This window comes from Somniosus microcephalus, chromosome 20 (genome assembly GCF_052327205.1).
Source record: "Somniosus microcephalus isolate GS21.2 chromosome 20, FLI_Smic_1.0, whole genome shotgun sequence".
Taxonomy (NCBI): domain Eukaryota; kingdom Metazoa; phylum Chordata; class Chondrichthyes; order Squaliformes; family Somniosidae; genus Somniosus; species Somniosus microcephalus.
This window is the reverse complement of record NC_141006.1, coordinates 34352520-34379721: the sequence shown is the minus strand read 5'-3', so window position 1 is coordinate 34379721 and position 27202 is coordinate 34352520.

Below are 27202 nucleotides of genomic sequence, written 5' to 3'. Positions count from 1 at the left end.
ACACAGAATTTGTTAAATAAAAAAGATGTTGTATTCAAAATGCACATGTTTGGCCTTTGGAATCATTGCTGCCTTGGTCGGCTATAGGGGTTGCGGGTTGCTTTCCATCATGTTGTTCTCCATGCCAGAATCCATTTTCTGAGTAGGGGCCTAGAAGCGGCTTGTTATCAACCGCTGACGGACGGCCCTTGCAGTGTCAACACTATGGGCCTCCCTCCCGCCTTGGTGCTGCTGCTGATCATCCTCCTCCTCGTCCTCCTCCTCCTCATCCGGTGGTGCAGCAATCCCTGGTAGCATTGGCTGGGTCCTCAGGATTGCCAGGTTGTGAAGCATGCAGCATTTAACTATGAAGAGGGAGACTCGCTCAGGAGAGTACTGCAGGGCTCCTCCTGAGTGGTCCAGACAGCGGATCCGTTGCTTGAGCACGCCGATCGTCTGCTCAATTATGTTCCTGGTGGCGATATGACTCTCTTTATACCACAGCTCAGCAGGGGTGTTGGGGTTACGGAGCAGTGTCATCAGCCTGGTGCAGAGTGGATAACCCTTGTCCCCGAGGAGCCAACCATTTGGCTGATGCGCTGCCTGGAAAAGGTCTGGCACACCAGTCTGGTGCAGGATGAAAGCATCGTGGCTGCTGCCAGGATAGCGGGCATTGACGGCGATTATCAGCTGTCTGTGGTCACAGACCAACTGGACATTTAAGGAGTGGAACCTCTTGCGGTTTCGGAAAACCTCTGCATTCTCATGTGGTGCCCGCAATGCCACATGCGTGCAGTCAATGGCACCCAGCACCATGGGGAAACCCGCGATCCTAGCAAAGCCACGTGCGCGTTCATGCTGTTTGGCCCGGGTCACAGAGAAAGAGATGTACTGGCATCTCCTTTTAGAGAGGGCATTTTTCACCTCCCGGATACAGCAATGGACAGCGAACTGGGTGATATTGGCGATGTACCCAGTAGCTGCTTGAAAGGAGCCGGTGGCATAAACATTCAGAGCCACTGTGACCTTCACTGCCACTGACAGAGACGTCCTGGTCCTTAGTTGAGGCTGCAGATCTGGCTGCAGCAGGTGGCAGAGCTCAGTAACCACCTCCTTGCTGAAGCACAGCCTGCGCAAACACTGCTCCTCAGACAAATTAATGTAGGAGAATTGTTCCCGGAATACCCTGGGAGGGTAAGGTCTCCTATGCAGAGGCCTGTTGGCCCTCCTCCATCTGGCCATGATTGCCACTCTCTCTCTGCGTCTCTGATGCCTCCGATTCTGCAGGTGCAGGACGACGCCCCAAATCAGTGCAGCCCCCAAAGACTCTTGTAAATCGATGCAAGGAAGGTCAAATCAAAAAGAACCTGCAAAGTGCTGCTCAGTAGCCAAAACTCCTTCACACAGCGTTGAATCTCTCTCAGAATCTCTCTCTCTCTCTCTCTCAGAATGCGTGGTGCAAAAATGTCTCCGTCAAAAAAAGGCAGCAAGAGGCTGCCTTTAAATAGCGCTCTCCCAGCCCCTTCCCGACTGCAAAACATTCCCCTCTACCTGTCGATGCTAGCGGCAGGTGGAAAGGAAGGTGGCGCCACTCAATATCTGATCCGGGGCATTGCAAGCTCGACTGACGTCACAATCTGCGGGCGCAGGAGATCGTGGTGGCAGAGTTTAGCGCCGCCGCAAAAACTCTGGCCAATTTTGTGAGCGGCGCAAACATCGCCGTGCCCGGGCACTAGTTGCTTTCCACCCCATTAGCGCCCTCTTAGGGCACACAGAGGAGGCGCTAATCAACTGAATTTTTCCCCCTAGGGCTCTTACAGTTAGAGCTGTTGTTACCTTCAAGGACCACACACTTAGTCATTGTTTGAAGGGACAGAAAAACATTGGGGGCGATTTTGCCAGCCCTGGGGAGGTGGGTATAGAGACGGGAATGCTCGGAAAATGGCATGCCATCTTCCCAGGAGGCGGGTAGCCATACCGCGCCGGGTTCTGTCTCCTTGGAGGCGGGAAGCGATTAAAGCCTATTAACTGCCTGTTAACAGGTATTTAACAGGCAGAAAATAGGATTATCCCCTTTTTGCCCTCACAAGTGCGGGCTTCCCGAAGGATCCAAAACCCGCCAGCGAGGCGAGGTGAGTAGTGGGTCTGCAGGAGTCGGGGGGGGGGGTGGCGGGGTGGGTGCAAAAGTGTGGTGTGAAGGCAAGTGATGGGTGTAAGAGTGGAGAGTTGAGTATCTGAGGTAAGTGCAAAGTGTCAGTGAAAATTTCTCTCTGCAGGCTTCAGTCGGTGTGTATGCGGAGAGTCTCAGACCTCCGTGTTGCAGATGAGAGATGTCCGTTGCATTCTCAGATGCAACAACCATCTAATTTCTGTAAAAGAAAGAAGTTTGATGAGGTCTTGAGACCTCATCAAACTACAGAGAATGTCAGTGTTGGACAGCTTCACAGAACGTCATACGTTGACGTTCTCTGCAACCGGCTTTCCCTTAATTGGCCTGCTAAGCCTGCTGGGCGGGCTTAACAAGGTCAATCAAGGGAAAATAGCGTGGGTTGGCCACAAATCGATGGAGGCGGAACATCGACCCACCAAGCAGCAGTCCCGCCTCCAACGCGCCCCCATTAACAAAATCGCCCCCTATGTCTTGAGACTAAAAGATAAGGGGGATCACAAGGCAATGGCTGCTTCTCGCCCTGAAGAAAGCTGCCCACAAAGATCTCGCGATCTCTGTGGTGAGAAGTCTGTCTTTGTCGATGCATAATTGATTTCAGTGTAATATAATGGGGAATCCCTGGAGTGCCCTGCTGTGATGTCAACAAGCACTCTAAGCAGCCAATCGCAATGCTGAATTCTCAAACAGGGAAGCAGGAAGTAAAAAAGCTGTTTCTATTTGAACTTTTTAAAAATGTTATAGAGAGCAAGGGTAAAGTTGAAATAAATATGGATAAACTTTTTAAAATGCTGTTAGTTCATCATTATTACCCACCACACAGTTTTACAGAGCTCATCATTCCCCATTGCCAACCGAAGAAATATGTATGACAATGGCCCAGAAATTCAGGTCGGGGGCTTCCCGCGGGTGCAAGCCTCCGACCTGCACTTACCTTGCGCGCCGGCCGTTGAGCTGTAGGGCCCTGTGGAATTCCGATCCGGGGCCTGCTCCAACTGCCGGTGCGCAGTGCTTGCGTATCCCAGGGGCGCAGTTAGTTCGATGCATCCCCTGGGATCACGTGGCCATGGGCAGCCAATCGGAGCAGGGAATGCTCCATTCATAAGTCTTAACAGGAAGTGCTGTCAAGACTTATAAATACTACGGCCCCAAAATAGCACTAAACCTTCAAATAAATTTTTTAAAAACATCACATTTTTAAAATCAAAAGGATACTTCTGTCTGTCATTCCATCTGTCTGTCTGTCTTTCTGTCTGTCTGTCTTGAATTAACTCGAAAGTTATAGAGCGTACCTACACGTGCGTTACGTCGAAAGAAAGCTGACGATTCCAGAACCGTCCTAAGCGTATTTACGTTTCGGCCGGACAAAAATTGCGCCCGCGGTATCCGAAAAACGTTCAACACTCCGCTCATTATCCGCTCATTAGCATCGAGTGACGTCGAGGTCGGCCAATCGTACGGCGGGTTCCTGGTGCGTGCGGCCGGGCCCTCCTACGGTCGAGTGACGGGACGATTGACCAATCCTATGCTTCGGTGACCTGACGGTCCACCAATCGGTGCCTGTGTGGGCGGGCCTTATCGTTCTGAACCGAGGTGAGTCGCCGCCATCTTGATTCCAAACTTTTCCTTTCTTTTTCCCGCTTTCTGCGTCTTTAAAAAAAAAGTTGCTTTTAAAACACATATTGTTTTTAAAAAAAGTTAATTACTTTCTAAATCTTTTATCTAATCTCATTAATTTTCCTACCTTTCCCCGTTTTTCCAGGTAGGCCTCGAAGCCTGGGCATCTGTTGCCAGCCATGCTGGACCCTAGGCAATTGATTTGTGGCAAGCTCCTCCCACCCCTCACCCCCCCGCTGGGCCCGATTCCGAACCAACGGCCAGCCATCTTGGTAAAGGCTGGCTGGGCTCACTGCAAGCTCCTGGCGGTTCATTCGGGGGGGGGCGGGGATCGGGAGGGGAGGGGGAGCGGAGAGGGTTACCCCGGCAACCGGGCTCGCCAGCCGCAATCGGCCGCTCAGGCCCAGAGATCGGGAGGCGGAGAGGGGAGGAGGGTTATCAAGGCAACCGGGGCTTGGGAGGGGAGGGGAAGCGGAGAGGGTTACCCCGGCAACCGGGCTCGCCAGCCGCAATCGGCCACTCAGGCCCAGGCCCGGGGATCGGGAGGCGGAGAGTGGAGGAGGGTTACCAAGGACACCGGGGCTCAGGAGGGGAGGGGGAGCGGAGAGGGTTACCCCGGCAACCGGGCTCGCCAGCCGCAATCGGCCGCTCAGGCCCGGAGATCGGGAGGCGGAGAGGGGAGGAGGGTTACCAAGGCAACCGGGCCCGGCCAGCCGCAATCGGCTGTCTCAGGCCCCCCTTCCCCTTCCTCCCCCTCTACCCCCCTCCCCCTCCCCCTCTCCCTCCCACCCCCCTCCCCCTCTCCCTCCCTCCCTCCCTCCCCTCCCTCCCCTCCTCCTCCCCCTCCCCCCTCCCCCTCTCCCTCCGCCTCTCCCTCCCTCCCCTCCCCCGTCCCTCCCCCCCTCCCCCCTCTCCCTCCCTCCGCCCCTCCTCCTCCCCTCCCCCTCCCCCTTCCCCCTCCCCCTCCCTCCCTCCCCCTCCCCCCTCTGCCCCCTCCCCCCTCCCTCCCCTCCCTCCCCCCTCCCCCTCCCCCTCCCTCCCCCTCCCTCCCCCTCCTCCTCCCTTCCCCTCCCCCTCCCTCCTCCCCCTCCCCCTCCCTCCTCTCCCCCTCCCTCCCCCTCCCCCCTACTCCCCCCTCCCTCCCCCTCCCCCCCTCCCCCTCCCCCCTCCCCCCTTCCCCCCCTTTCTCGCTCTCTCTCTTCCCCCCCAGTCGCTCTCTCTCTTCCCCCCCAGTCGCTCTCACTCTTCCCCCCCAGTCGCTCTCTCTCTTCCCCCCCAGTCGCTCTCTCTCTTCCCCCCCAGTCGCTCTCTCTCTTCCCCCCCAGTCGCTCTCTCTCTTCCCCCCCAGTCGCTCTCTCTCTTCCCCCCCAGTCGCTCTCTCTCTTCCCCCCAGTCGCTCTCTCTCTTCCCCCCAATCGCTCTCTCTCTTCCCCCCAGTCGCTCTCTCTCTTCCCCCCAGTCGCTTTCTCTCTTCCCCCCAGTCGCTCTCTCTCTTCCCCCCAGTCGCTCTCTCTCTTCCCCCCAGTTGCTCTCTCTCTTCCCCCCAGTCGCTCTCTCTCTCTCTTCCAACAACAACATGCCCTCAAAAGACCCTCGGCACCGCCGGGCACTTCAGCTAGTAAACTATAAATTACATGAAATAACTATTTTAAACAATAATTTAAATTTTTGAAAAAAATTATTTTATATTCTAACGGGACTAAAATTAAACTTACCTTGCTTTAAAGTATTTAAAAATAATAAACCTGTGGAAAAAATGTTTTAATTTTAATTAATTCACCACTTACCTTGTAAAAAGCAGGCCTTACGCCTGCTTTTTATATGTGTAAATTCTGCAGACTTACCCTCACGGGAAAACCTGTAAAAAAAATCTAAGTTTGATGCGCACGCGCAGCCTCTCCCGCGCACGTGTTCGACCTCTGAACCCCTGCTTTCAGAGGAACGGAAGTGCTGGTTTCCCGCGCATGTGCAGTGCATGCAGGAAACCGGCACTTCCATCGGGCCTACAGGTACCTGGGCCATTGAATCATGAGGCCACAACAATGGGTGAGGAAACATCGAGAGAGAGAGAGGAAACATCGAGAAATACTGAGGGGAAACATCGAGAGAGAGAGAAGAAACATTGAGAGAGAGAGAGGAAACATCGAGAAAGACTGAGGGGAAACATCGAGAAAGACTGAGGGGAAACATCGAGAGAGACTGAGGGGAAACATCGAGAGAGACTGAGGGGAAACATCGAGAGAGAGAGAGGGGAAACATCGAGAGAGAGAGAGGAAACATTGAGAGAGAGAGAGAGGAAACATCGAGAAATACTGAGGGGAATCATCGAGAAAGACGGAGGGGAAACATCGAGAGAGACTGAGGGAGCACTTTTTAAATTAAATTAATTAATTAATTAATTAATTAATTAATTAAATTTATTTCATTATAAGTTGTGAGTTCCTCACGATGCTCTCCCAGGGCGGCCACCCTGTAGCCAGAGATTATTCTAGAAGCCTGGGTAGAAATATCAATGTAATTACTGTAGAAATTACTTTTTTTACATTATTGCTTGTTCATTTTATGTGCTTTTTTTAATGTCTTTTATTTATTTTATGTCTGCTTTATTTATATTTAAAGTATGTATGCGTGTATATGTCGATATGTGTTTTTTTGTGATGGCGCCGATGAAGATGGCTGCCGTCCTTGCGAGCTCCGTGTGTACCAGGCAGCTCAGTGTTCTTGCTGCTTGGTGCTCTCGGCTCGTCAAGAAAAAAGCATTTCACTGACTAGATTACACTTCTTGTATTTAGTTATGTGATAAATAAAATTGAAATGAAATGAAATGAAGTTGCATGTCAGCTTGCATTTGTATAACACCTTTAACATACCTTTTGGGGGAAAAAACTACGTTGCCAGTTATTACATAATTTGTTAATTACATATAAACTATACGGTTCCCACACTGTCTGCTTAAAGGTTTTATTGGCAGTGTTGAGATTTGGCCAATTAGTAGCTTATCTCTAGTCTTTCAAATAATCAGGATCGACTACAAACCAATATGTTGGGTATATTGTGCTTAATCAGCGTTTAAGATGCAATATAACACGCTAGTTATACAGCAAAAACATACGACTGTGACAAGCAACTGATATCGGACCCCGATTGGACAGACGGTTGGCCTGTGTGACCAGTTCTCTGGCTTCTGGCCTCTCTCTCTCTCTCGCTCTCTCTAGAACCTCCGATGGTGAGCGTGGGATCACTCTCAAAAGAGCGTTCGACCAGCCCAACTTCTGCTTGGCTCTCGCCGCCACCGTATGTGTGGACAAGCACTCGGGGTGTCACTTTTATTCTCTTTTTAGGGGTGGGCCTGAGGCCAAATTATTGACAAGATCATTTAATCTATAGAGGTTCCTCTAAAACCTCATCACCCAATAACATATCAAGGGGGAGAAATTCGGTATCGCCCCGTTTGGGGCGCGATTATCGGCCGGGCGCAAAGTTTAGCACCTGGGGCTAATTATCGCCTCCGACTGCAAAGCTGGCTTCTATCGCCCCTGGAGGTGATTGGAGTGCTAAATCAGGCTACACACCTCTCTTAAGGCGCTAACGCCGAGGAGCGAGGCGCTACCTCAGAGCGCTGGCGAAGCTCATGTGATGTCAGTCAGCAATGGAACACAGACACACTGGTGCCGGCCAGTTCTTAAAGGGGAGGGTCGATCTTGTTCTCCATCCACACCCTGCTCATTGCAGCCTTGAATCTCAGCCTGGAGAGACCTGTACATCAAATCTGCTGGAAAGAACAATGGAGAGGCCCAGGGAAAGAGCTCAGAGTGCAGCCACCCAATCTCTTCTAAATCGATGCAAGGAGGGTCAAATCAAAATGAACCTGCAAAGTGCTGTTCAGTACCCAAATCTTCTTCACACAGCGTTGAATCTCTCCAGAAGTCTCTCTCTCTCTCTCTCTCTCTCAGAATGCGTGGTGCAAAAATGTCGCCGACAAAAAAAGGCAGGAAACGGTTGCCTTTAAATAGCGCTCCCCCAGTCCCTTCCCGACTGCCAAACGCTCCCCTCAACCTGTCGTTGCTAGCGGCAGGCGGTAAGGCAGGGGGCGCCACTCAATTTCCGGTCCGGGACGCCAAAAAGGCGTTGCACACTGAAATTACGTTATGATCAGCCTGCGCCCACGAGCAGGCACTAAGTTTTTGCGCCGGTGCTAAGAGCCCACTCAATATGGGACGAGGTGCGGCGCCCGGCCGCTAGCTGCTTAGCCCCCCGCTCCTCGGCCTCTTTAGGTGATAAGCCCTGGCGCTACCAACCAAATTTCTCCCCCACAGGGTCAGGTCTTGTACTTGCTGGGTCAAGGAGGATAGAGGCAAGAGAGATAAGGCACAAATTCCAAAAGAAGAACCTTCAGAAAGATTAAACAATAAAACAAATTGGATGAAGTAATGAGACCACCTTTTGGGGAGGGCTTTCATCCAAGAATCGAGACAAAGAACTTGGGGGGGGGGTGAAATTCAGTTGCTTTGCGCCTCCCGTTAGCGCCCTAAGAGAGCACTAATGGGGCGCAAAGCAACTGGTGCCTGGGCTCGCGAAATTGACCAGACATTTGCAGCGGCGCTAAACACTACCACCTCCGTTCCGCCTGGCGCTAATAGTGACAGCTCACTGGAACGTTCCCCAGGCACTCTCAGGCTAGGGGGGCGCTCTTTAAAGGGGACTGCACTGTTATCAAAGCGTCAGCCATTTTGAGAGCGCAACTTGTTGGTTGGTTTGAGAGAGTTGGAGAGCCTTATTGCCATTCAGCCAGCGGTGCCAGAGGACCGTCAGCCCTGTGAACATTACCTTGCTGCTGGTGAGACATTACAACCTTTACCTTGTTCGCTCTTATTATGGGGACTGCTCTGGAGGGGAATGTCCTGCTGGTCGACCATGTTGAGAGGGCACAGAGATGGAGGGAGAGAGGGCCAGTAGTGGCCAGACGGAGGAGGGCCAACAGACGTCGCCACACCAGACCTTACGCGACGAGGGTTTTCAGGCAACAGTTCTCCTACCACAACATGTCGGAGGAGCAGTGTGTCAGAAGGCTGCGATTCCACAAGGAGGTGGTGACTGAGCTGTGCCACCTGCTTCAGGACGATTTGCAGCCGAAGATACGGTGCAGGACCTCGCTGTCGGTGGCCGTAAAGGTTACTGTAGCCCTGAATTTCTTTGCCAGCGGCTCGTTTCAGGTAGCAACTTGGGACATTGCTAACATTTCCCAGTTTGTGGTGCATTGCTACATCCGCCAAGTTACAGACGCCCTATATAAGAGGAGGCGGCAATTCATCTCATTCCCTTTGACACCGGAGAAGCAGCGGGAGCGCGCACAGGGCTTCGCGGCAATAGCTGACTTCCCCATGGTGCAGGGTGCCATTGACTGTACGCACGTGGCTTTGCGCGTGCCTGTACATAATCCTGAGGAGTTCCGCAACCGCAAGGGGTTCCACTCCCTCAATGTACAGCTGGTCTGTGACCACCGGCAGCTGATCCTCGCGGTCAACGCACAATACCCTGGCAGCAGCCACGACGCTTTCATCCTGCGACAGACATCAGTGGCAGACCTTTTTGAGGCCCCGGCTCACCCACGAGGCTGGCTTCTCGGAGACAAGGGCTAGCCTCTGTGCCCCTGGCTTATATCCCCAGCACCCCGGCAGAGGAGCAGTACAACGCCAGCCATCAGGCAACGCGGAACATTGTGGAGCACACAATCGGTGTGCTCAAGCAGCGGTTCCGCTGTCTCGACCATTCGGGGGGCGCCCTGCAGTACTCGCCGGAGCGAGTCGCCCACGTCGTCGTTGTCTGCTGCATGCTCCACAACCTCGCCATCCAACGCACCCAGCCAATGCCAGCCGACCTTGAAGGACCAGCAGAGGAGGAGGAGGAGGAGGAGGAGGAGGAGGAGGAAGACGGGAGGGTTCCAGAAACTGGAAGGGCCGTCCGTCAGAGGCTCATAAGGGGTCGGTTCTAGGTCCCTCTGACGGAATGCTTGGTGTCATTGGGAGAGAACCGTCCGGGTCACCCAAGGCCTATGAAGGCCAGAATGATTGTAAATAGTATAGATGGCCTTTGTAAATAAAACCTTTTCTTTATTTTCAAAAATGTGCTTCCTTCCAACATGACAAAGCAATGGCAACCGAAAGCATAACTAACGAAATAACACATAACTGTCTCGCAAACCCGCCAGACTACCCAAAACATTACTAACATTCACAGCAGGTGTATACAGCCTTGAATTCTACAAATAAGACGTCTCAGCAGCTCCCTCTACTCTTTACCCCTTGATAGTGATCTACTTCTCTTACGAGATCGGACCCTTCCCTCCCTGCAGCTCCTCCGTAATTGGACCCCAGTGGCTGCATCAAGGCTGGGGGACGCCTGCTGAGTGTCCTAAAGCGCAGAAGCCCCTGAGGGACGGCGTGGACGACCTCTGGGCTTGGAGGGCCCGGATGCTGACTGCTCCAACTGTGCATGGGTGGAAGCAGTCTGTCCTGCAGGTGGTGGCAGCTGCAGTGGAGACGTCCCAGTGGTGGCATCAGGAATGCTGACATCCTGAGAGTGGACACCTGCTCCGTGGTCAGCCGACACACTGGCACTCTGACGGGGCAGCACCGCAGCATGCGTCCCAATCGGCTGGCCCACAGATTGACGGCCTGCTGTGGTGCTGCAAGGGCCCCGGTTAATCCTGCCTGATCCATTGAGGGTGGCAGCAGTCAGTGCTCGCGAGGCCTCAATCTGCGTCTGCATGAGGCCAGCGAGTGACTGCGTGGCAGCACTCAGCACTTGCATGGCAGGTGCCAGTGCTTCGGTGAAGCCCTGGACAGTCCTTTCCAGTGCTTCGCTGAAGGCCGGCACAGTCCTTTCCACTGCTTCGGTGAGGCCCTGGACAGCCCTTTCCAGTGCTTCGCTGAAGGCCGGGACAGTCCTTTCCACTGCTTCGGTGAAGCCCTGGACAGTCCTTTCCAGTGCTGTCCCAAAGCCGTGGACAGTCCTTTCCAGTGCTGCCCCAAAGTCCTGCGCACTCCTTGCCTGTGCTGCCCCGAAGTCCTGCACACTCCTTGCCTGTGCTGCCCCGAAGTCTTGGACACTCCTTGCCAGTGTCTCGATGGATTCAGGCATCCTTGCCACTGCAGCCATCAGCTCAGTGTGCCTGAGCCGAGCCTGGGCGCTCATTTCAGCGAGGGACTGCACCTCTTCCGCGCTCTGTGCAGCAGTCATCGTGGCCTGACTTGCCCTCCGGGGAGACGGCCCCCGAGCTTCCCTACCCCCCTTGCGTTGCTGCAGCCCGCTGGTTCCTGGAACTGGTTCCTCATCAGAGCCACCCACCCCCCCCCGCTCCCCTCCAGGGAAGTACTAGCCCCAGTCTCCAGATGGGCTGGCTCGCCTGAGGCTAGCACGGATGTTCCGGCTTCCTCCTGCTGGTCGCCTCCAGAGTCAGTGGCACTGGCAGCTTGAGGGCCCGTCTCCCGAGCTGGTGATGCAGCATCTGAAAGCAGGGAGGTTGAAGAGTGGCTTTAGTGAAAGGACAGGGTGGCAGCAAGGGATGCAAGATTGCTGCAATGCTATGACATGGGTCCAGAGTGAAAAGCATGCTGGTGGGGGGAACAAGTGGAAGGAGACAGATCAAAAAGGTGATGACCTTACTATCGCTGTGCACAATGGGGTCGTCAGCTCCAGTGGTGACAGGTCCAGTCATCCGGCCTCCAACAATCTGGTGAACTCTCTCCTCGAGGTCCGTGAGGGTCTGGAGGCGAGGATGTCCTCCTCCGGTCCGAAGCTGCTCTTTGCGGTTCCTGGCCAGCTTGGCCTGCAGGAGAAAGGACGGAAAGTGATGAAACATGATGCCCTGAGCTGTCATCTCATGCCCCCCATGGTAGAATAGCCCTTACATCATGCCCTGAGTTGTCATCTCATGCCCCCCGTGGTGGAATAGCCCTTACATCATGCCCTGAGTTGTCATCTCATGCCCCCCATGGTGGAATAGCCCTTACATGATGCCCTGAGTTTAATGTGCGTGTGTGTTCCAGAAATGGCCATGGGTGCTTGCTGACAGATGGCCAATGGGGCATCGCGCACCCTCTGGCCATAAAGTCAGGTGCAGATGGAGGGATGAAGAAGATTGCCGAAACACCACTCACCCTAACGACCTGAGTGAGGTCGTTGAATTTCTTCCTGCATTGCACAGGGCTCCTGGTCACCACGCTGTTGGAGTTGACCTTTTGAGAAACTTCCCTCCAAGCTCTGCGGTATTCCTTCTGATTAGGCCTCCTGCCATTGTCGGGGTACAGCACAGCTCGCCGGCGCTCCACTGCGCCTACCAAAGCATCCAATGGCCCATTGGTAAAGCGCTCCGCTCTCTGCCTCACCCTCTCCATCTTCTCAAAGTTTGTAATGCCACAGAATGCCCAGCGCCGATTTTGAGGCCTACAAGGTGCAGAGTGTGGCTGCTGATCCTTACTGACCCACCCCTTTAAGAGCTGGCCGGCGCCTGAAAGTCTCGTGGTCATCGATTATTGACAGCACCTGCGCTGCGCCCGCCCGCCCCGATATTGAGTAACGCCGCCAGGCTAGCGCCTTAGGAATCCCGTGTAACGCCTGATTTTGCGCCGCTATCACCTTTAGGGGCGCTGCAACCCAATATCGCGCGAGGTTGCGATAGGTTGCGTCTGGCTATAAAATTTGCGCAGCGCCAATTCTACCGCCCCAAGCGGGGCTATACCCAATTTCTAGGCCTGTCTCTCTTAATAATGGCCCCAGCCGGAGCTGTCGCACTTTAGGCAGTCACTATCTCACCTTCATCCAGCAAATGGCCCATTCTAAGATGGATACCTTAGCCTCCTCAAATTCCTTTCATTCTATGGCCTAGAAATTGGGTTTTGGCTTAGCCAGGGCTTTAGCGCCGGAAGTTAGTGCCGGCGCTAAGTCCCCTGCGCGCGCCAAAAATTCAGTGGCGCCGCGCCCAAACGGCTGCCGGCGCTACTGAAGGGTCTTTGCGGCGGTACATCGGCGCTAACTGCCGTTTCGCGCCGCAATTCCGGCGCTGCGGCACCCGATGCGGTGCGGCAGGCTGGGGACGTGCAGGCCTCCTCCTCCCGTTAAGGAGGAGCTGCCTGCACCCGGCCGCGGCCCGCGCAAATCGGCTTAAAAATGAGCCCGGCACCTCGGACAAGTGCCGGGCTTGCATCTGTTCCGGGGGGGGGGGGGAGAAGTCCGGGGAGGGAGCTGCGGGCAGGCGGCCGGCGGGAAAGTGGCCGGCCGCCGCGGGGCCTTTAATGCGCCGGCGCAAACTGGAGTAAGGCACCTCTGCCAGAACGTTGCTTGCGGCTGCCACGGGCGAGGCGGCCGCAACTCAATTTCGGAGGTCGGGCGGGTTACCACGGCAACCGGGACGCTGCGCACACCGATGACGTCATCGGTGCCGGCGCAGCGCTACCGGTGCAACGCCGATTTAGGGCCCCAGGGAATTTTTAAACTGGCCATAACTCTGGCGCTAGTCCCTCTAGCGCCTCAAAAGCGGCGCTAAGGCTAGTGAATTTCTAGGCCTATGTCTTTTCTTAATTAACTGTTAATTACCTTCGCAAGCAGTTCTGCTAAACAAACTCCAAATTCTATCTGTAGAGATTATAATATGGTTATTAGTAATAGGTTGGGCCTTCATTGGCCAAATTAAAGATATATTAACAAAGTCAAAACCCTAACTTACAAACAACAGATAACTAGCCTGGCAGGGCCATCCTATGGGCCCCCGTGTGGAATGTTTATGCCTCACCTAATCTAACTGATTAAAAAGGCTGCCTCAAATTCTAATGCAAGTTTTCCAAGAAAACGAAACTTAATCAATCCCTTTACTTGTCTCGAGCCGAAACATACAATCATTTAAACACAGTATTGTTTGTGTAGCCATATACATTTTTAGGCACACCTAGTTTCTAACAGCAGAGCCCCGGCAGTTGATCTGAGCAGCATTGATCTCGTGTTATTCCTTCCTCACTGATTTCAGCTTTTTCAAGCTACTGAACTAAATTGATCTGGAGGCTTTAACTGGACACAGCTGACCATTTTAGTCTTGGTGATTTTTTGCAGAATCCTTTCATCAAAAAGGAGTGGGTGGGTGCTATATTACAGCAGATAGAAGAGATTCCAAGTATGTACGTACTAGGCTGTTCCTTTTTATAATCCACTGATTGTAACCTCTGATATAATACACATTGGTCAAGGTTTTTCACTTCTATAGCAGTGATAGTGGTAGACAGCAAGTATTTGCTCAATGCACAGGTCAGTGTGGTCAGTGGACATCAGATTAAACAGCTGCATTTAAAATGGAAGTTGTCACTCCCAACTGAAATTCAATAGGGAGTCCGTGTCTAGGCTGAAGCTCAATAGCCATTGAACCCATGCCAATCAGATTACTGAAAAACAGTGGATATTTTATAGGTTAACTCCAGCTCTTGTCAAAAAGATAAAATGGTTGTTTCATAGGATTACATAGATTCTACAGCACAGAAACAGGCCATTCGGCCCAACCAGTCCATGCCGGTGTTTGTGCTCCATTCGAGCCTCCTCCCGTTTCTCCTCATCTAACTCTGTCAGCGTAACCCTCTATTCCCTTTTCCCTTATATGCTTGTCTAGCCTTCCCTTAAATGCATCTATACTATTCGCCTCAACCGCTCCCTGTGGTAGCGAGTTCCACATTCTCACCACTCTTTGGGTAAAGAAGTTTCTTCTGAATTCCCTATTTGATTTCTTGGTGACTATCTTTTATTGATGGCCTCTAGTTATGCTCTTCCCCACAAGTGGAAACATTCTCTCTGTATCCACTCTACCAAAACCTTTCATAATTTCAAGGCCTCAATTAGGTCACCCCTCAGCTTTCCTTTTTCAAGTGAAAAGAGATCCAGCCTGTTCATCCTTTCCTGATATGTATACCCTCGCATTTCTGGTATCATCCTTGTAAATCTTCTCTGCAGCCTCTCCAGTGCCTCTATATCCTTTTTATAATATGGTGACCAGAACTGTACGCAGTACTCCGAGTGTGGTCTAACCAAGGTTCGATACAGGTTTAGCATAACTTCCCTACTATTCAATTCTATCCCTCTCGAAATAAACTCTAGTGCCTGGTTTGCTATTTTTATGGCCTTGTTAACCTGTGTCGCTACTTTTAGTGTTTTGTGTATTTGTACTCCAAGATCACTTTGCTGCTCTACCCCACCCAGACTCGCACCCTCTAATTAATAAGTGACCTCCCTATTCTTCCTACCAAAATGTAATCTTTCACATTTATTTGTGTTGAATTTCATTTGTCAATTATATGCCCATTCTGCAAGTTTATTAACGTCCTCCTGTAATTTGTTGCAGTCCTCCTCAGCATTAACTATTCCCCCCATTTTGATGTCATCCGCAAATTTAGAAATTGTGTTTTTGATTCCTAAGCCTAAATCATTAATATAAATTGTGAACAACAGTGGTCCCAGCACTGATCCTTGTGGAACTACCCACCTTCTGCCACTGTGAATAGCTACCCTTTACCCCTACTCTCTGCTTTTTGTCTTAATCCAGCTAAGTATCCGTTCTGCTACTTGTCCCCTGGCTCTACATTCTCTGACCTTGTTCATTTGTCGATTATGTGGTACCTTATCGAAGGCCCTCTGAAATCTAGATAAATTACATCTACGCATTACCCTTGTCTATTCTCTCTGTTGCCTCTTCAAACAATTCAATGAGGTTGGTCAAGCAAGACTTTCCCTTTTGAAATCCATGTGGACTATTCATTATTATATTTTTGGCTTCTAGATGTTCTTCTATTTTCTCCTTTAATAGAGATTCCTTTATTTTTCCTACCACCGATATTAAGCTGACTGGTCTATAGTTCCTTGGCAATGTTCTATCTCCCTTCTTAAATATAGATATTATGTTAGTTATCTGCCAGTCCTCTGGCACTACACCATTTTCTAAAGAATTATTAAATATGTGTTGTAATGCCTCTGCTATTTCTTCCCTTGATTATTTTAAAATGCATGGATTTAATCCATCCGGACCAGGGTTTTTTTCCTCATTGAGTTTGATTCGTTTATTTAATATATCTCTTTCTATTTTTAATTAAGTTATTTCATTACTAATCTCATGATCCAATGTCATGTCCACCTGTTCTATCTCTCTGGCGAATACTGAGGCAAAGTAATTATTTAATATTTCTGCCATCTCTCTATCACTGCCTGTAGTATTATCCTGTCCATCCCTCAGTGGCCCTATTCCTATCCCGACCTTCCTTTTTTACTATTTTGTTTTATGTTCCTTGATAAGTTAATTTCATATATCCTCTTTGCTTTCCTTTTTTTTGGACTTCTTTCCTAATCACTTCATATTTTCCCTTATCGTGCTCTCCCCTGCTGTCCATGTACTTAATGTATGCCTCTTTCCTTACCCTCAATTTTTCCCTTATGGCTTTATTCATCCATGGTGTCTCATTAGTGTTTAGCTTGTTCTTGTTTTTTAGCAGAATATATTTTTCCTAGACTCTGTTGAACACCATTTTAAATGTTTCCCATTGCTGTTCTACGTCATTGTTTGCCAATATTGTTGTCCATTTTATTTTCCCAAATTCTATTCTCAGCCCCTCAAAATCAGCTTTTCTCCAATTTATTACCCTAGTCTTCGTCATACTTATGTCTTTCTCAATTATTATTTTAAAGCGTATTATATTATGGTCACTATTGCCTAGCTGTTCCCCTACCTTTACTTCTCTTATCTGCTCTGGTTCATTCCCTATTACTAGATCCAATAGCAAATCCTCCCTTGTTGGGCTCTTTACATATTGGGTTAGAAAGGAGTCCTGTACACATTGTAGGAACTCCAGTCCCTTATCCCCTTTACCTACCTATTCTGTCCAATTAATATCGGGGTAGTTGAAATCCCCCATGATTATTATTCTATGTTTTTTACTCATTTCCCTAATTTGTTTGCATAGTTCTATCTCAACCTCCCTTCCACTATTAGCTGTCTTGTAGACAACCCCTTTTAATAAAATGGTGGTCTCAATTGCTGTTGGATATCAAAACCAGACAATTTGAAATATTAATGTACATATATTGACAGCCTGTGGAATAGATAAATTTAATTTATTTGACTGCTGAACCATTTGAAAGGGAAATATTTACAGCAAGGCATACTTAGGCATTAAGAAGGTATGAGAGTGGACTTCAAAAGGAATGACTATGAGGATCGAAGGAGTTACAAAGACATAAATCACAGTGCAGGTTGTTCATGATCTTTAGTTCTGACTGGTAATTGAACACAGATAGGGACTGAAAATTCACAAGTATAGCATTGCATTGTGAAGATCTACAAAACAGGTCATATCACATATGCAACAGTAAGAAATAAGTTTTCAAAAAGGCTAATCACTTTCTATCTTCATTATTTAAGAACTGCACAATCAAAGGACGATTTTAACTCAGGACAGTAATGGGGTGTTCAGGGGCAGAATAAGTCCAGCCCCCTGGAGCATGACGGCCTCATTTACATACTCCGACTCCTGTGCCAAGCCAATGGGAATGATGTCACCATCTGTATACGGGTGTCAAAATCAAGGTCAGGGGGGTGGGTGTGGGAAGGGTCAGGTCACTGCCAGGAGACCCAGGGAAAGAATTCCCGGCAAGGTAAGTAATAACTGGGAGGAGAGGGAGGGCGGGGGTTTGGGGGGTGGTGGTGTTCAGCAAGTCTGCAATCAGAGGAGGGGGAAAGCCCAGGGCAGGTTAAGCACAAAGCGTGCTCCTCCTAGCCCCCAAGGAATCTGTATTAAAAAAAAATTAAAACACTTACCTGGGCCTCCTGCAGCCAGGATCCCTGCTGCTACCAGCTTTTACTGGTGGGTAGGAGGCTGTGCGGGCTTGGAGTCAGGCCTGTGGCGAAAGTTCTGTTCACGTCCCAATGATGTAATCGGGATGCAAAATCACCTATTAAATTATGCCCCCACTCCTCTGAGGTCAACGGCCTTCCCGTGTCTGAATTTAACCAGGTAAAGATGGTTTTGCGGGGGGTGGTGGCGGGGCGGGGGAAGGGGGAATGACGCAAACAGGCGTGAACCCCAACCCCCTCCACCATTGCCGGGTGTGGGGGGTGGGAGGTTAAAAGCAGCGTCTCAGTATCTTGTTGTGTCTGACTTTTAGTATTCCACCGATAATTAAATCTGACTTCAAGTTTTGGTTTTTATACACAAGTCTAATAGCATGGCACTTTCTGTCCGAAGGACAATGAAAGTAAGCATGCCACATGATCTCTAGTGTACTAAACACTGGAGGGAGGCTGATTATTATTCCTTAGTGCACTAATTCGCACACACACCCTGCATGTAGAAGGGCTGAGGCTTTGTATCTCAAAGATTCAATCTAGTTATGCAAACTGCCTTTCTTGCCATGAACACAATACAGAAGTATTGGAAGACAGCCCACACTATAACCATTAGGAGACAGATGGGTCAGCCCTTTTCTGACTGGGCTTTGCAGCTTCACGATAATGCAGTAACATAAATGAATGGTTGCTTTAAATTCTATGAGTTGCTTCTGTTCGAACAATGCAGCGGCTGCAAAACTAGTTTTGGAAAAACTGATTTCATGTAGTAAGTTGTGCAGGGCACACGAGGAAAATTGACTCAATTATCTACATTAATAATATAATAAAAGATACCTCTTTAAATCTCAATTTTGCTCTGACCTCTCTTTATCCAATCCTTTCTGGCTACAGGGGTAGTGCTGGAGGACTGAAGGACTGTTAATGTTGTACTGCTGTTTAAAAAGGGAGAAAGGGATAGACTGAGTAATTACAGGTCAATCAGCCCAACCTCGGTGGTGGGCAAATTATTGGAAAAAGTGCTGAGGGACAGTATTAATCGTCATTTAGAAAGACACGGATTAATCAAGGACAGTCAGCATGGATTTGTTAAGAGAAGGTCGTGTCTGACTAACATGATTGAATTTTTTGAAGAGGTAACAAGGAGGGTCGGTGAGAGTAGCACGTTTTATGTAGATTTTAGCAAGGCTTTTGACAAGGTCCCACATGACAGATTGGTCAGAAAAGTGGCAAGTTGGATCCAAAATTGTCTCAGTGACAGGAAGCAAAGGGTAATGGCCGATGGGTGTTTTTGTGACTGGAAGGCTGTGTCCAGTGGGGTTCTGCAGGGCTCAGTACGAGGTCCCTTGCTTTATCAATGATTTAGACTTCAATGTAGGGGGCATGATTAAGAAGTTTGCAGATGATACAAAAATTGGCCGTGTGGTTGATAATGAGGAAGAAAGCTGTAGACTGCAGGAAGATATCAATGGACTGGTCAGGTGGGCAGAAAAGTGGCAAATGGAATTCAATCCGGAGAAGTGTGAGGTAATGCATTTGGGGAGGGCTAACAAGGCAAGGAATACACATTAAATGGTAGGATACTGAGAAGTGTAGAGGAACAGAGAGACCTTGGAGTGCATGTCCACAGATCCTTGAAGGTAGCAGGACTGGTAGATAAGGTGGTTAAGAAAGCATATGGGATACTTTCCTTTATTAGCTGAGACATAGAATATAAGAGCAGGGAGATTATGCTAGAACTGTATGAAACTTTAGTTAAGCCACAGCTAGAGTACTGTGTGCAGTTCTGGTCACCACATTATAGGAAAGATGTGATTGCTCTAGAGAGGGTACAGAGGAGATTTACAAGGCTGTTGCCGGGAGTAGAGAATCTTAGCTATGAGGAAAGATTGGATAAGCTGGGGTTGTTTTCTTTGGAACAGAGGAGGCTGAGGGGAGACTTGATCGAGCTGTACAAAATTATGAGGGGTCCAGATAGAGTGGATAGGAAGGACCTATTTCCCTTAGAAGAGAGATCAATAACCAGGAGGCATAGATTTAAAGTAATTGGTAGAAGAAAAAGAGGGGAGTTGAGGAGAATTTTTTTCACCCAGAGAGTGGTGGGGGCCTGGAACTCACTGCCTGAAAGGGTGGTAGAGGCAGAATCCTTCATCACATTTAACAAGTACTTGGATATGCACTTTGTTGTGTATGTGCCTTTAAGAGAAGAACTGATTCTATACTGCAGTACCGGCAGTGACCACCCCTGTATATAAAGCCATAGCAGGCTTCTGTATTTCAGTCTTAAGTTACCCTCTGTTCAGCTGCAAGCACGAGCAGAGGGAGCAGCCAGACTTTGGAGAGTGGATTAAAGTGGTGGTCCCCTGACCAGGAAGAGGAGGAGAACGTTGGACCACCAACACCAACTCCACCATCATTACATCAACTGAGGTGCCTGGAGAGAGAGGACAGAGGAGGAGAAGGAGAAAGGAGGCCGACATCAACATCAACCAGGGGAGAGGCCTTTCTATCACTGCCTCCCCAATTTGGCCTCCACTTCAGGAGAGGGAGAGAGGGGAGAGAAACCAACTGCTTGAAAGGAGGGAAGAAAACTTCATCCGGAAACATCTACAGGTGGGTGTTATTTGGGGCACTCTCCCAAGACTTTGTATTTTAGGTGGGGGGAGAAAAGAAGAAGCAAGGCCGGATCATCAAGGGGTGTAGTGTGTGTGCTCTTGTTAAAAGCTAGGCCACACACACCACTAATTAGCATCCCTTCTATTGCCTGCCCTGGGAGAGCTTGGAGCTGCCCAAGGTGAAGTCCTTAATTTAATTTAATTACATCGTTAAGACCTGTTGCAGGACTAAGCCTGGGCTTCTCCAGCTTTTCCAGGTGAAGACGTCTTCTCCCCCTGCCAGAAGACCACCATCACCAAAGACTTTTTCCATCGGAGAGTGCAACCCTGCCTACACCCACCCACCATCCTGAGTGGCAACACTGCCCTTTGCGGCCTCCCTCCTTCCCACCCCCCCACCTCTCTCTCTCTCTCTCTCTTTGTCTCTCTCTGCCTGTCTTTCTAAGGCACCTTAGTTTCATCTATTTTATTAATTGCCAATTGAGCAGAGGGGAGAGGCCACTCTCCCAATTTAAATCAATAAGGAGAGAGGTGTGTCCTCATTTTAATCAGCTCCCTCTGCTCAATAGAGGACAAAAAAAATATATATACACCGAGGCCATTAACACCTTCAGGCCTGTGACTTGGGGTGAGTGTAGCCCTTAAAAAAAGCACCCCAGAATGGCGACTGCGTCTTCGCCGGTGGCGGGGCCAGCCGGGACCTATGCGAGAGTGGTAGCCACGGCCACAGCTGCTCCCGCTGTTCCTGCTGCCCCGTCACCTTTTCGATTAATAACAAAAAAGCTTGGGGTGAAGAGCTACACTCACCCCACTATGACCATCGAGGCCTGCGTCAAGGCCATGGCTGGGGTTGTCGGCCCCTCAGCCATCGTCGCGGCCTCGAAAATGTATGGGAAGGCTGTGTTCTTCCTGGGGTCGGAGCGGGCGGTGTCCCTGGCTGTCGCCAAGGGGCTCACCGTGGGCGGGACCTTCCTGCCGGTGGATCCTCTCGAGGCCACCGCGCAGAGGATCATTATTTCCAACGTCCCGCCCTATGTTCCTGGTGAGCTCCTCCTTCCCCATTTGCGACAACTTGGGGAGGTGAGGTCGGGGATCACGCCCATCCCGCTCGGCTTCCGGGAGGCCAGCCTTCGCCACGTCTTCTCCTTCCGGCGCCAGCTGTTTATCCAGCTGGCGCGGGAGGAGGACACTGAAGGGGCGTTCGTCGTCCTCCACGAGGGGACCGCCTACCGCGCCTTTTGGACGTCGGACGGTGTGAGGTGCCATGCCTGCAGGGAGGTGGGGCACATCAGGAGGAACTGCCCTGCCTCCAAGGCCGCCGGATCATCTCGTGCGGCCGAGGCTGGCGCCGCCGCCGCCGCCCTTCCCCCCGGATCTGCCCACGCGTCAAGTACGTCTGATGCGCGGTTGACGTCGGGGGCCGATGCCACCAAGGCCTCCGGCGGGGGGGAGGGAGCGTGTCCGGCCGGAAAGAAGGCGCGGGGAAAAAAGAAGCACCTTAGGGCAGGTCCCCCCGTGGATGGTGAGCCCTTGCCCCTTGAGCCCCTTACACCCGCGCTCCTCGCGGAGTTGATCAGGGCAGATGTGAGCGGGAGGGGCCCCGTGCCCGAGCCTGTGGCCGCAACCGCCGCAGCGGTAATGCCAATACCTGCGGCCGGGCTCGGGCCCGAGGAACCCGACAAACCTGCTCCGCCGGAGGGAGTCGAGGAGGAGGCCTTTGCAGACATGGAGGTCTCCCTCGCTCCCTCCGTGCTAAAAAGAAGGCGCGACCCCCTGGATGAGGAGGAGGACCGGGAGGAGGAAGGTCCCTCCGAGCAGGGGGAGTCGTCGCCCGCCGCGGGTACTGCGCCCCCCCGCCCCCCCAGCGCTGTCGTCATCACCAGCGATCGGCAGGGGTCGCCTGTCCCTCGGGAGGCTGAGGCAGATGTGTCTGTCCAGCACGTGCCTCCCGGGGATGGGGATGAGACCCTGCCCGTGGGGGGGGTTGCGGAACAACCCGCGGCAGTAATTGAAGTTGACCTTTTATCGGTGTCGTTACCCCTCGCCGGGTCGGGCAGCCTGGGGGTTGGGTCGGGCGAGCTCGAGGATAATGAGCTCGCCCAATGCGACCCGGACGTCTCCCAGGGGATGCTCGTCCTGGTAGAGCTTTTAATTCAAAACCCCCCGTCCGCTGGGTCGGAGGTTGGTGGCGGGGAGGAGGATGGCCCCCTGGCTGCGTCTCTGGTGCCGGACGTACTGGAGGAGCTAGAAATTGTTCTCTCCCCGGTTTCTCCGGTCGTTCCGGCGTCTGAGGCGGAGGGGAGCTCTGAACCGCCGCCGTCTTCTGGCCCGGCACCCCTAGAGGAGCCCAGGGAGAAATCCTCTGCCGCCGATCCTGGGGGTGGGATCCGGGCGGAGGCGGGGCTGGCTGGCGCGGCCGAGTCGTTCGCTTCGCACTGCGCGGCGGACGGGTCGGCCGCTGGTGACGACCCCCTGGAGGAGGATGGGGACTCGGTGATGGGCACGGAGGACGATTCGGACTCCAGCGCCGACGTGGCGATGGATGACCTCGTGCCCCTTGCCAAGTCTCCCCTCATTTCCGTAAGGGAACTCCGGGATTTTATGGCCACGTGCCTGGGTCAGCGCAATAAGGTCCGGCTGGCCCTCGACAGGTGGTCGGAGCTGGCGCTGCTCATCGATTCCGTCCGCGCCGCCGTTAAGATCTTGGGCGCGGACGAGGGTGTGAACCCGCTCGAGCTGCGTCGGCTCACAACGTTTCTCACTGGGCTGCTGAGGAAGTGGCGGCGGACCAGCGGCTGCGCTTCCTCGCCCCGTTAGGTGTAGGTAGAGGTTGCACTATGCTTCTGACATGAAGATAACCATAGCCAGCCTCAACATCAACGGCAGCAGGGAGGCGCGCCGCAGATTCAATAACTTCTCGGTCCTTCGGGACGGGAAGTATGCGGTGTGCTTCCTGCAAGAAACCCACACCGTTCCGGGAGACGAAGCCACGTGGCTCCTGGAGTGGCAAGGAGGGGTCAGCATGAGTCACCTCTCCAACAATTCCAGCGGGGTGGCTATCTTGCTGGCCCCGCATTTTCAGCCGGAGATCTTGGGGGTCAAGGAGCACGTGCCGGGCCGCTTGCTCCATGTCACTGTTCGCCTGGGGGGCGTGCCGCTCCATCTAGTGAACGTGTACGCCCCTCAGACCAGTGCGCAGCAAGTGCGCTTCTTCGAAGAAGTGTCCGCTCTCTTGGGCTCCATCGACGTGGGCGAGTGCGTCATCCTCGGGGGGGATTTTAACTGCACCCTCGAGGCGAGGGACCGTTCGGGTCCCCCGCGAAGCCCGGCGGCGATGGAGAAGTTGAGGGACCTGGTTGGGTCCTTCGACTTGGTGGACGTCTGGCGAAATCTCCACCCCGACTCCAGCGCCTTCACTAGCGTGAGGTCTGGGGGAGGAAGGTCCAGAATCGACCGCCTCTACATTTCCCGGGCGTTCGTCTCCTGCGTTCCGGCAGCTTCCATGCGGCCGGTGCCGTGCACGGACCACCACCTGGTGTGGGCGGAGCTCGCTCCGCTGCGCGCGCGGGGGGGGTCCGTGTACTGGCATTTTAACAACCTGCTGCTGGAGGACGCACGGTTCCGGGATTCGTTTCGTCGATTCTGGGCCGACTGGAGAAGGAAGCAGGGGGGCTTCCCCTCCTTGAGGCTATGGTGGGATGTGGGCAAGGCTCACATCCGTCTCTTCTGTCAGGAGTACGCGAAGGGGTCGACCAAGAGGCGGGAGGCCCGGGTCGGGCGGTTGGAGAAGGAGGTGCTCGACCTGGAGTCCCGTCTCGGTCAGGTCGTCGAGGACCCGGCCCTGCGGAAGGTGTACGAAGAGAAGAAGGGCGCGCTGAAGGACCTGCAGCTCGTCGGGTCCCGAGGCGCGTACGTGAGGTCGCGGATCCAGCTCCTGCGGGACCTGGACCGCGGCTCCCCCTTCTTCTACTCGCTGGAAAAAAGACGGGGGGTCCGTAAGCAGCTCTTGGGGCTGCTGGCCGACGACGGATCTCTGGTCTCGGATCCGGAGGGAATCAGCGCGGAGACCCGCGCCTATTACGGGGCTCTGTTCTCTCCGGATCCGTCCAGCGAGGATGCGCGCAGAGTTTTGTGGGAGGACCTGCCGAAGGTTGGCCCGGAGGGCGCCGAAAAATTGGACGCTCCGCTAAGTCTGGCGGAGCTGACCGGCGCCCTCCGCCAGCTCTCTAGGGGAAAGTCCCCGGGGCTGGACGGGCTGACCGTGGAGTTCCACAGGGCGTTCTGGGACGTCTTGGGGGGCGACTACGCGCGGGTCCTGGGGGAAAGTTTGGCGACCGGGGAGATGCCCCTCTCTTGGCGCAGGGCGGTCATTGTCCTGCTGCCTAAGAAGGGCGATCTCCGCCTCCTTAAGAACTGGCGCCCGGTCTCCCTCCTCAGCACGGACTATAAAATCTTTGCCAGGGCCATGTCTGCTCGCCTTGGCACCGTGCTGGCCCACATGATCCACCCCGACCAGTCCTACACGGTCCCGGGCCGGACCATCCACGATAACATCCATCTGGTCCGGGACCTGGTCCACCACTCCCAGAGGGCTGGTCTGTCGGTCGCCTTCCTTTCCCTGGATCAGGAGAAGGCGTTCGACAGGGTGGATCACGAGTATCTCTTCGGGACTCTGCGCGCATTCGGGTTCGGGACGCATTTCGTCGCCCGGATCCGACTTCTGTACGCCGCCGCGGAGTGTCTGATTAAAGTTAACGGGTCCTTGACGGCGCCCCTTCGCTTCGGGAGGGGGGTGCGTCAGGGATGCCCCATGTCCGGCCAGTTATATGCCATTTGCGTGGAGCCTTTCCTGCGCCTCTTGCGGAAGAGGTTGACGGGACTGGCTCTGCAAGGGCCGGGCGTGGAGGTGGTCCTCTCGGCTTACGCCGATGACGTGCTCCTCACGGTCACGGATCCCGCTGACTTGCGGAGGATGCGGGAATGCCAGCAGATTTACTCGGACGCATCCTCCGCCAAGATCAACTGGGAGAAATGTTCCGGACTCCTGGTGGGTCAGTGGCGGGTGGACTCCCTGCCGGAGGAGTTCAGGCCTTTCGCCTGGAGCACCACGCACCTCCTCTATTTGGGAGTCTACCTTAGCCCTGCCGAGGACGCTTGGCCGGCGAACTGGCAAGAGCTGGAGGCCAAAGTCACCGCTCGCCTAGGATGCTGGACAGGACTGCTCCGAGTGTTGTCCTACAGGGGTCGAGCGCTGGTCATAAACCAGCTGGTGGCCGCCATGTTGTGGTACCGGTTGGTCACTTTGATCCCTCCCCCTGCGTTTGTCGCCAAGATTCAGAAGAAGCTCATCGACTTCTTCTGGGACAAAAGGAAGCACTGGGTCTCTGCCGCGGTTCTGTGTCTCCCGCTTAGGGAGGGCGGTCAGGCGCTGGTGTGCCTTCGCACCCAGGCTGCGACTTTCCGTCTTCAGACGCTGCAGAGATACCTGTACGTCGAGAATCCTCCGAGATGGTGTGCGCTGGCGACGTTTTTCTTCCGCCAGCTGCATGGCCTCAATTACGACACGCAGCTCCTGTTTGCGAAAGTGGGCAGCAGGCGTGCCGGCCTGCGGGAGCTGCCTGTCTTCTACCAGGAACTACTATGGGTTTGGAACTACGTCGCTTCCAGGCGGAGCTCTCCCCCGTCAGGAGCAGCGGCTCTCCTTCGGGAGCCGCTGCTCAGGAATCCGCACCTCCACGAACACGGGTTCGGGCGGCTGGCGGAGGGTAGGGCTGTGGCTGGCAAGGTGACCAGAGTCGGGGACCTGCTCGATGGCGGAGGAGCGGGCTGGATGGCGCCGGAGGAGCTGGCGCGGCGCCTGTCCTGGGCCAACGTCCAGCTCGCGGTCGAAACCATCGAATCGGTAAAAGCGGCACTGGGCCCCGACTCCACTAGGTGTATCGAGGCGGCTCAAGCACGTGGGGCGATCCCGTCCGAGCTTACCCCCGTTCGGACGGAATTCCTCATCGGCGCCCGGCCCCGAAACTCCCCTCGGGAACCGGCGCCTCACAACTTGAGCCGTCTCGAGGAAATACCCTCCGTGCCTTTTCATTCCGCGCGGAGGGGTTTCCTGTACGGGCTGCTCCTGCACACTCTCCACTTTGCCATCTTCGTCTACCGTCCGGACACGCCTTGGCGTGGCGTTTTGCCGACCGGCGGTAGCGGAGGTCCCCAATGGAGGGCTCTCTATGCGGGAGTCCTCCCTTGTTCCATCGGGGACTTGGCCTGGAGGGTGTTGCATGGAGCGGTCCCGTGCAATAAGGTTTTAAGTAGGTTCACGGACTCCCAGGCCGCCTGCATTTTTTGCGGCCTGGAGGAGTCCGTGTTTCACGTTTATATGGATTGTGAGAGGTTGCAGCCCCTCTTTCACTACTTGAAGGGGCTGCTCCTCGATTTTTGGTTGCACTTCAGTCCCACGCTCTTGATCTACGGTCACCCGGTGCGGAGGGGAGCGGACAGGTTGGAGGACCTCCTTGTGGGCCTGCTCCTGGGCCTGGCTAAAAGAGCCATCAATTGGTCCAGGCAGCGGGCGGTCGAGGGGGTCGTCCAGCCGGATTGCCTGCATCTCTTCCGCGGCCATGTTCGCGCCCGGGTGGCCCTGGAGATGGAGCACGCGGTGTCCGCCGGTGCGCTTGAGTATTTCCGCGACCGGTGGGCGCCGCGGGGACTGGAGTGCATCATCAACACGGAAAACCAAATTTTAATTTGATTTGTTAAGCTTTAGTTGAACTTTTGTTTATTTACAGTCGAATTGGGTTTTTTTGGGTCCAAATAAAAGAGTACCCTCTGTTCAGCTGCAAGCACGAGTAGAGGGAGCTGCCAGACTTTGGAGAGTGGATTAAAGTGGTGGTCCCCTGACCAGGAAGAGGAGGAGAACGTTGGACCACCACCACCAACTCAACCATCATTACATCAACT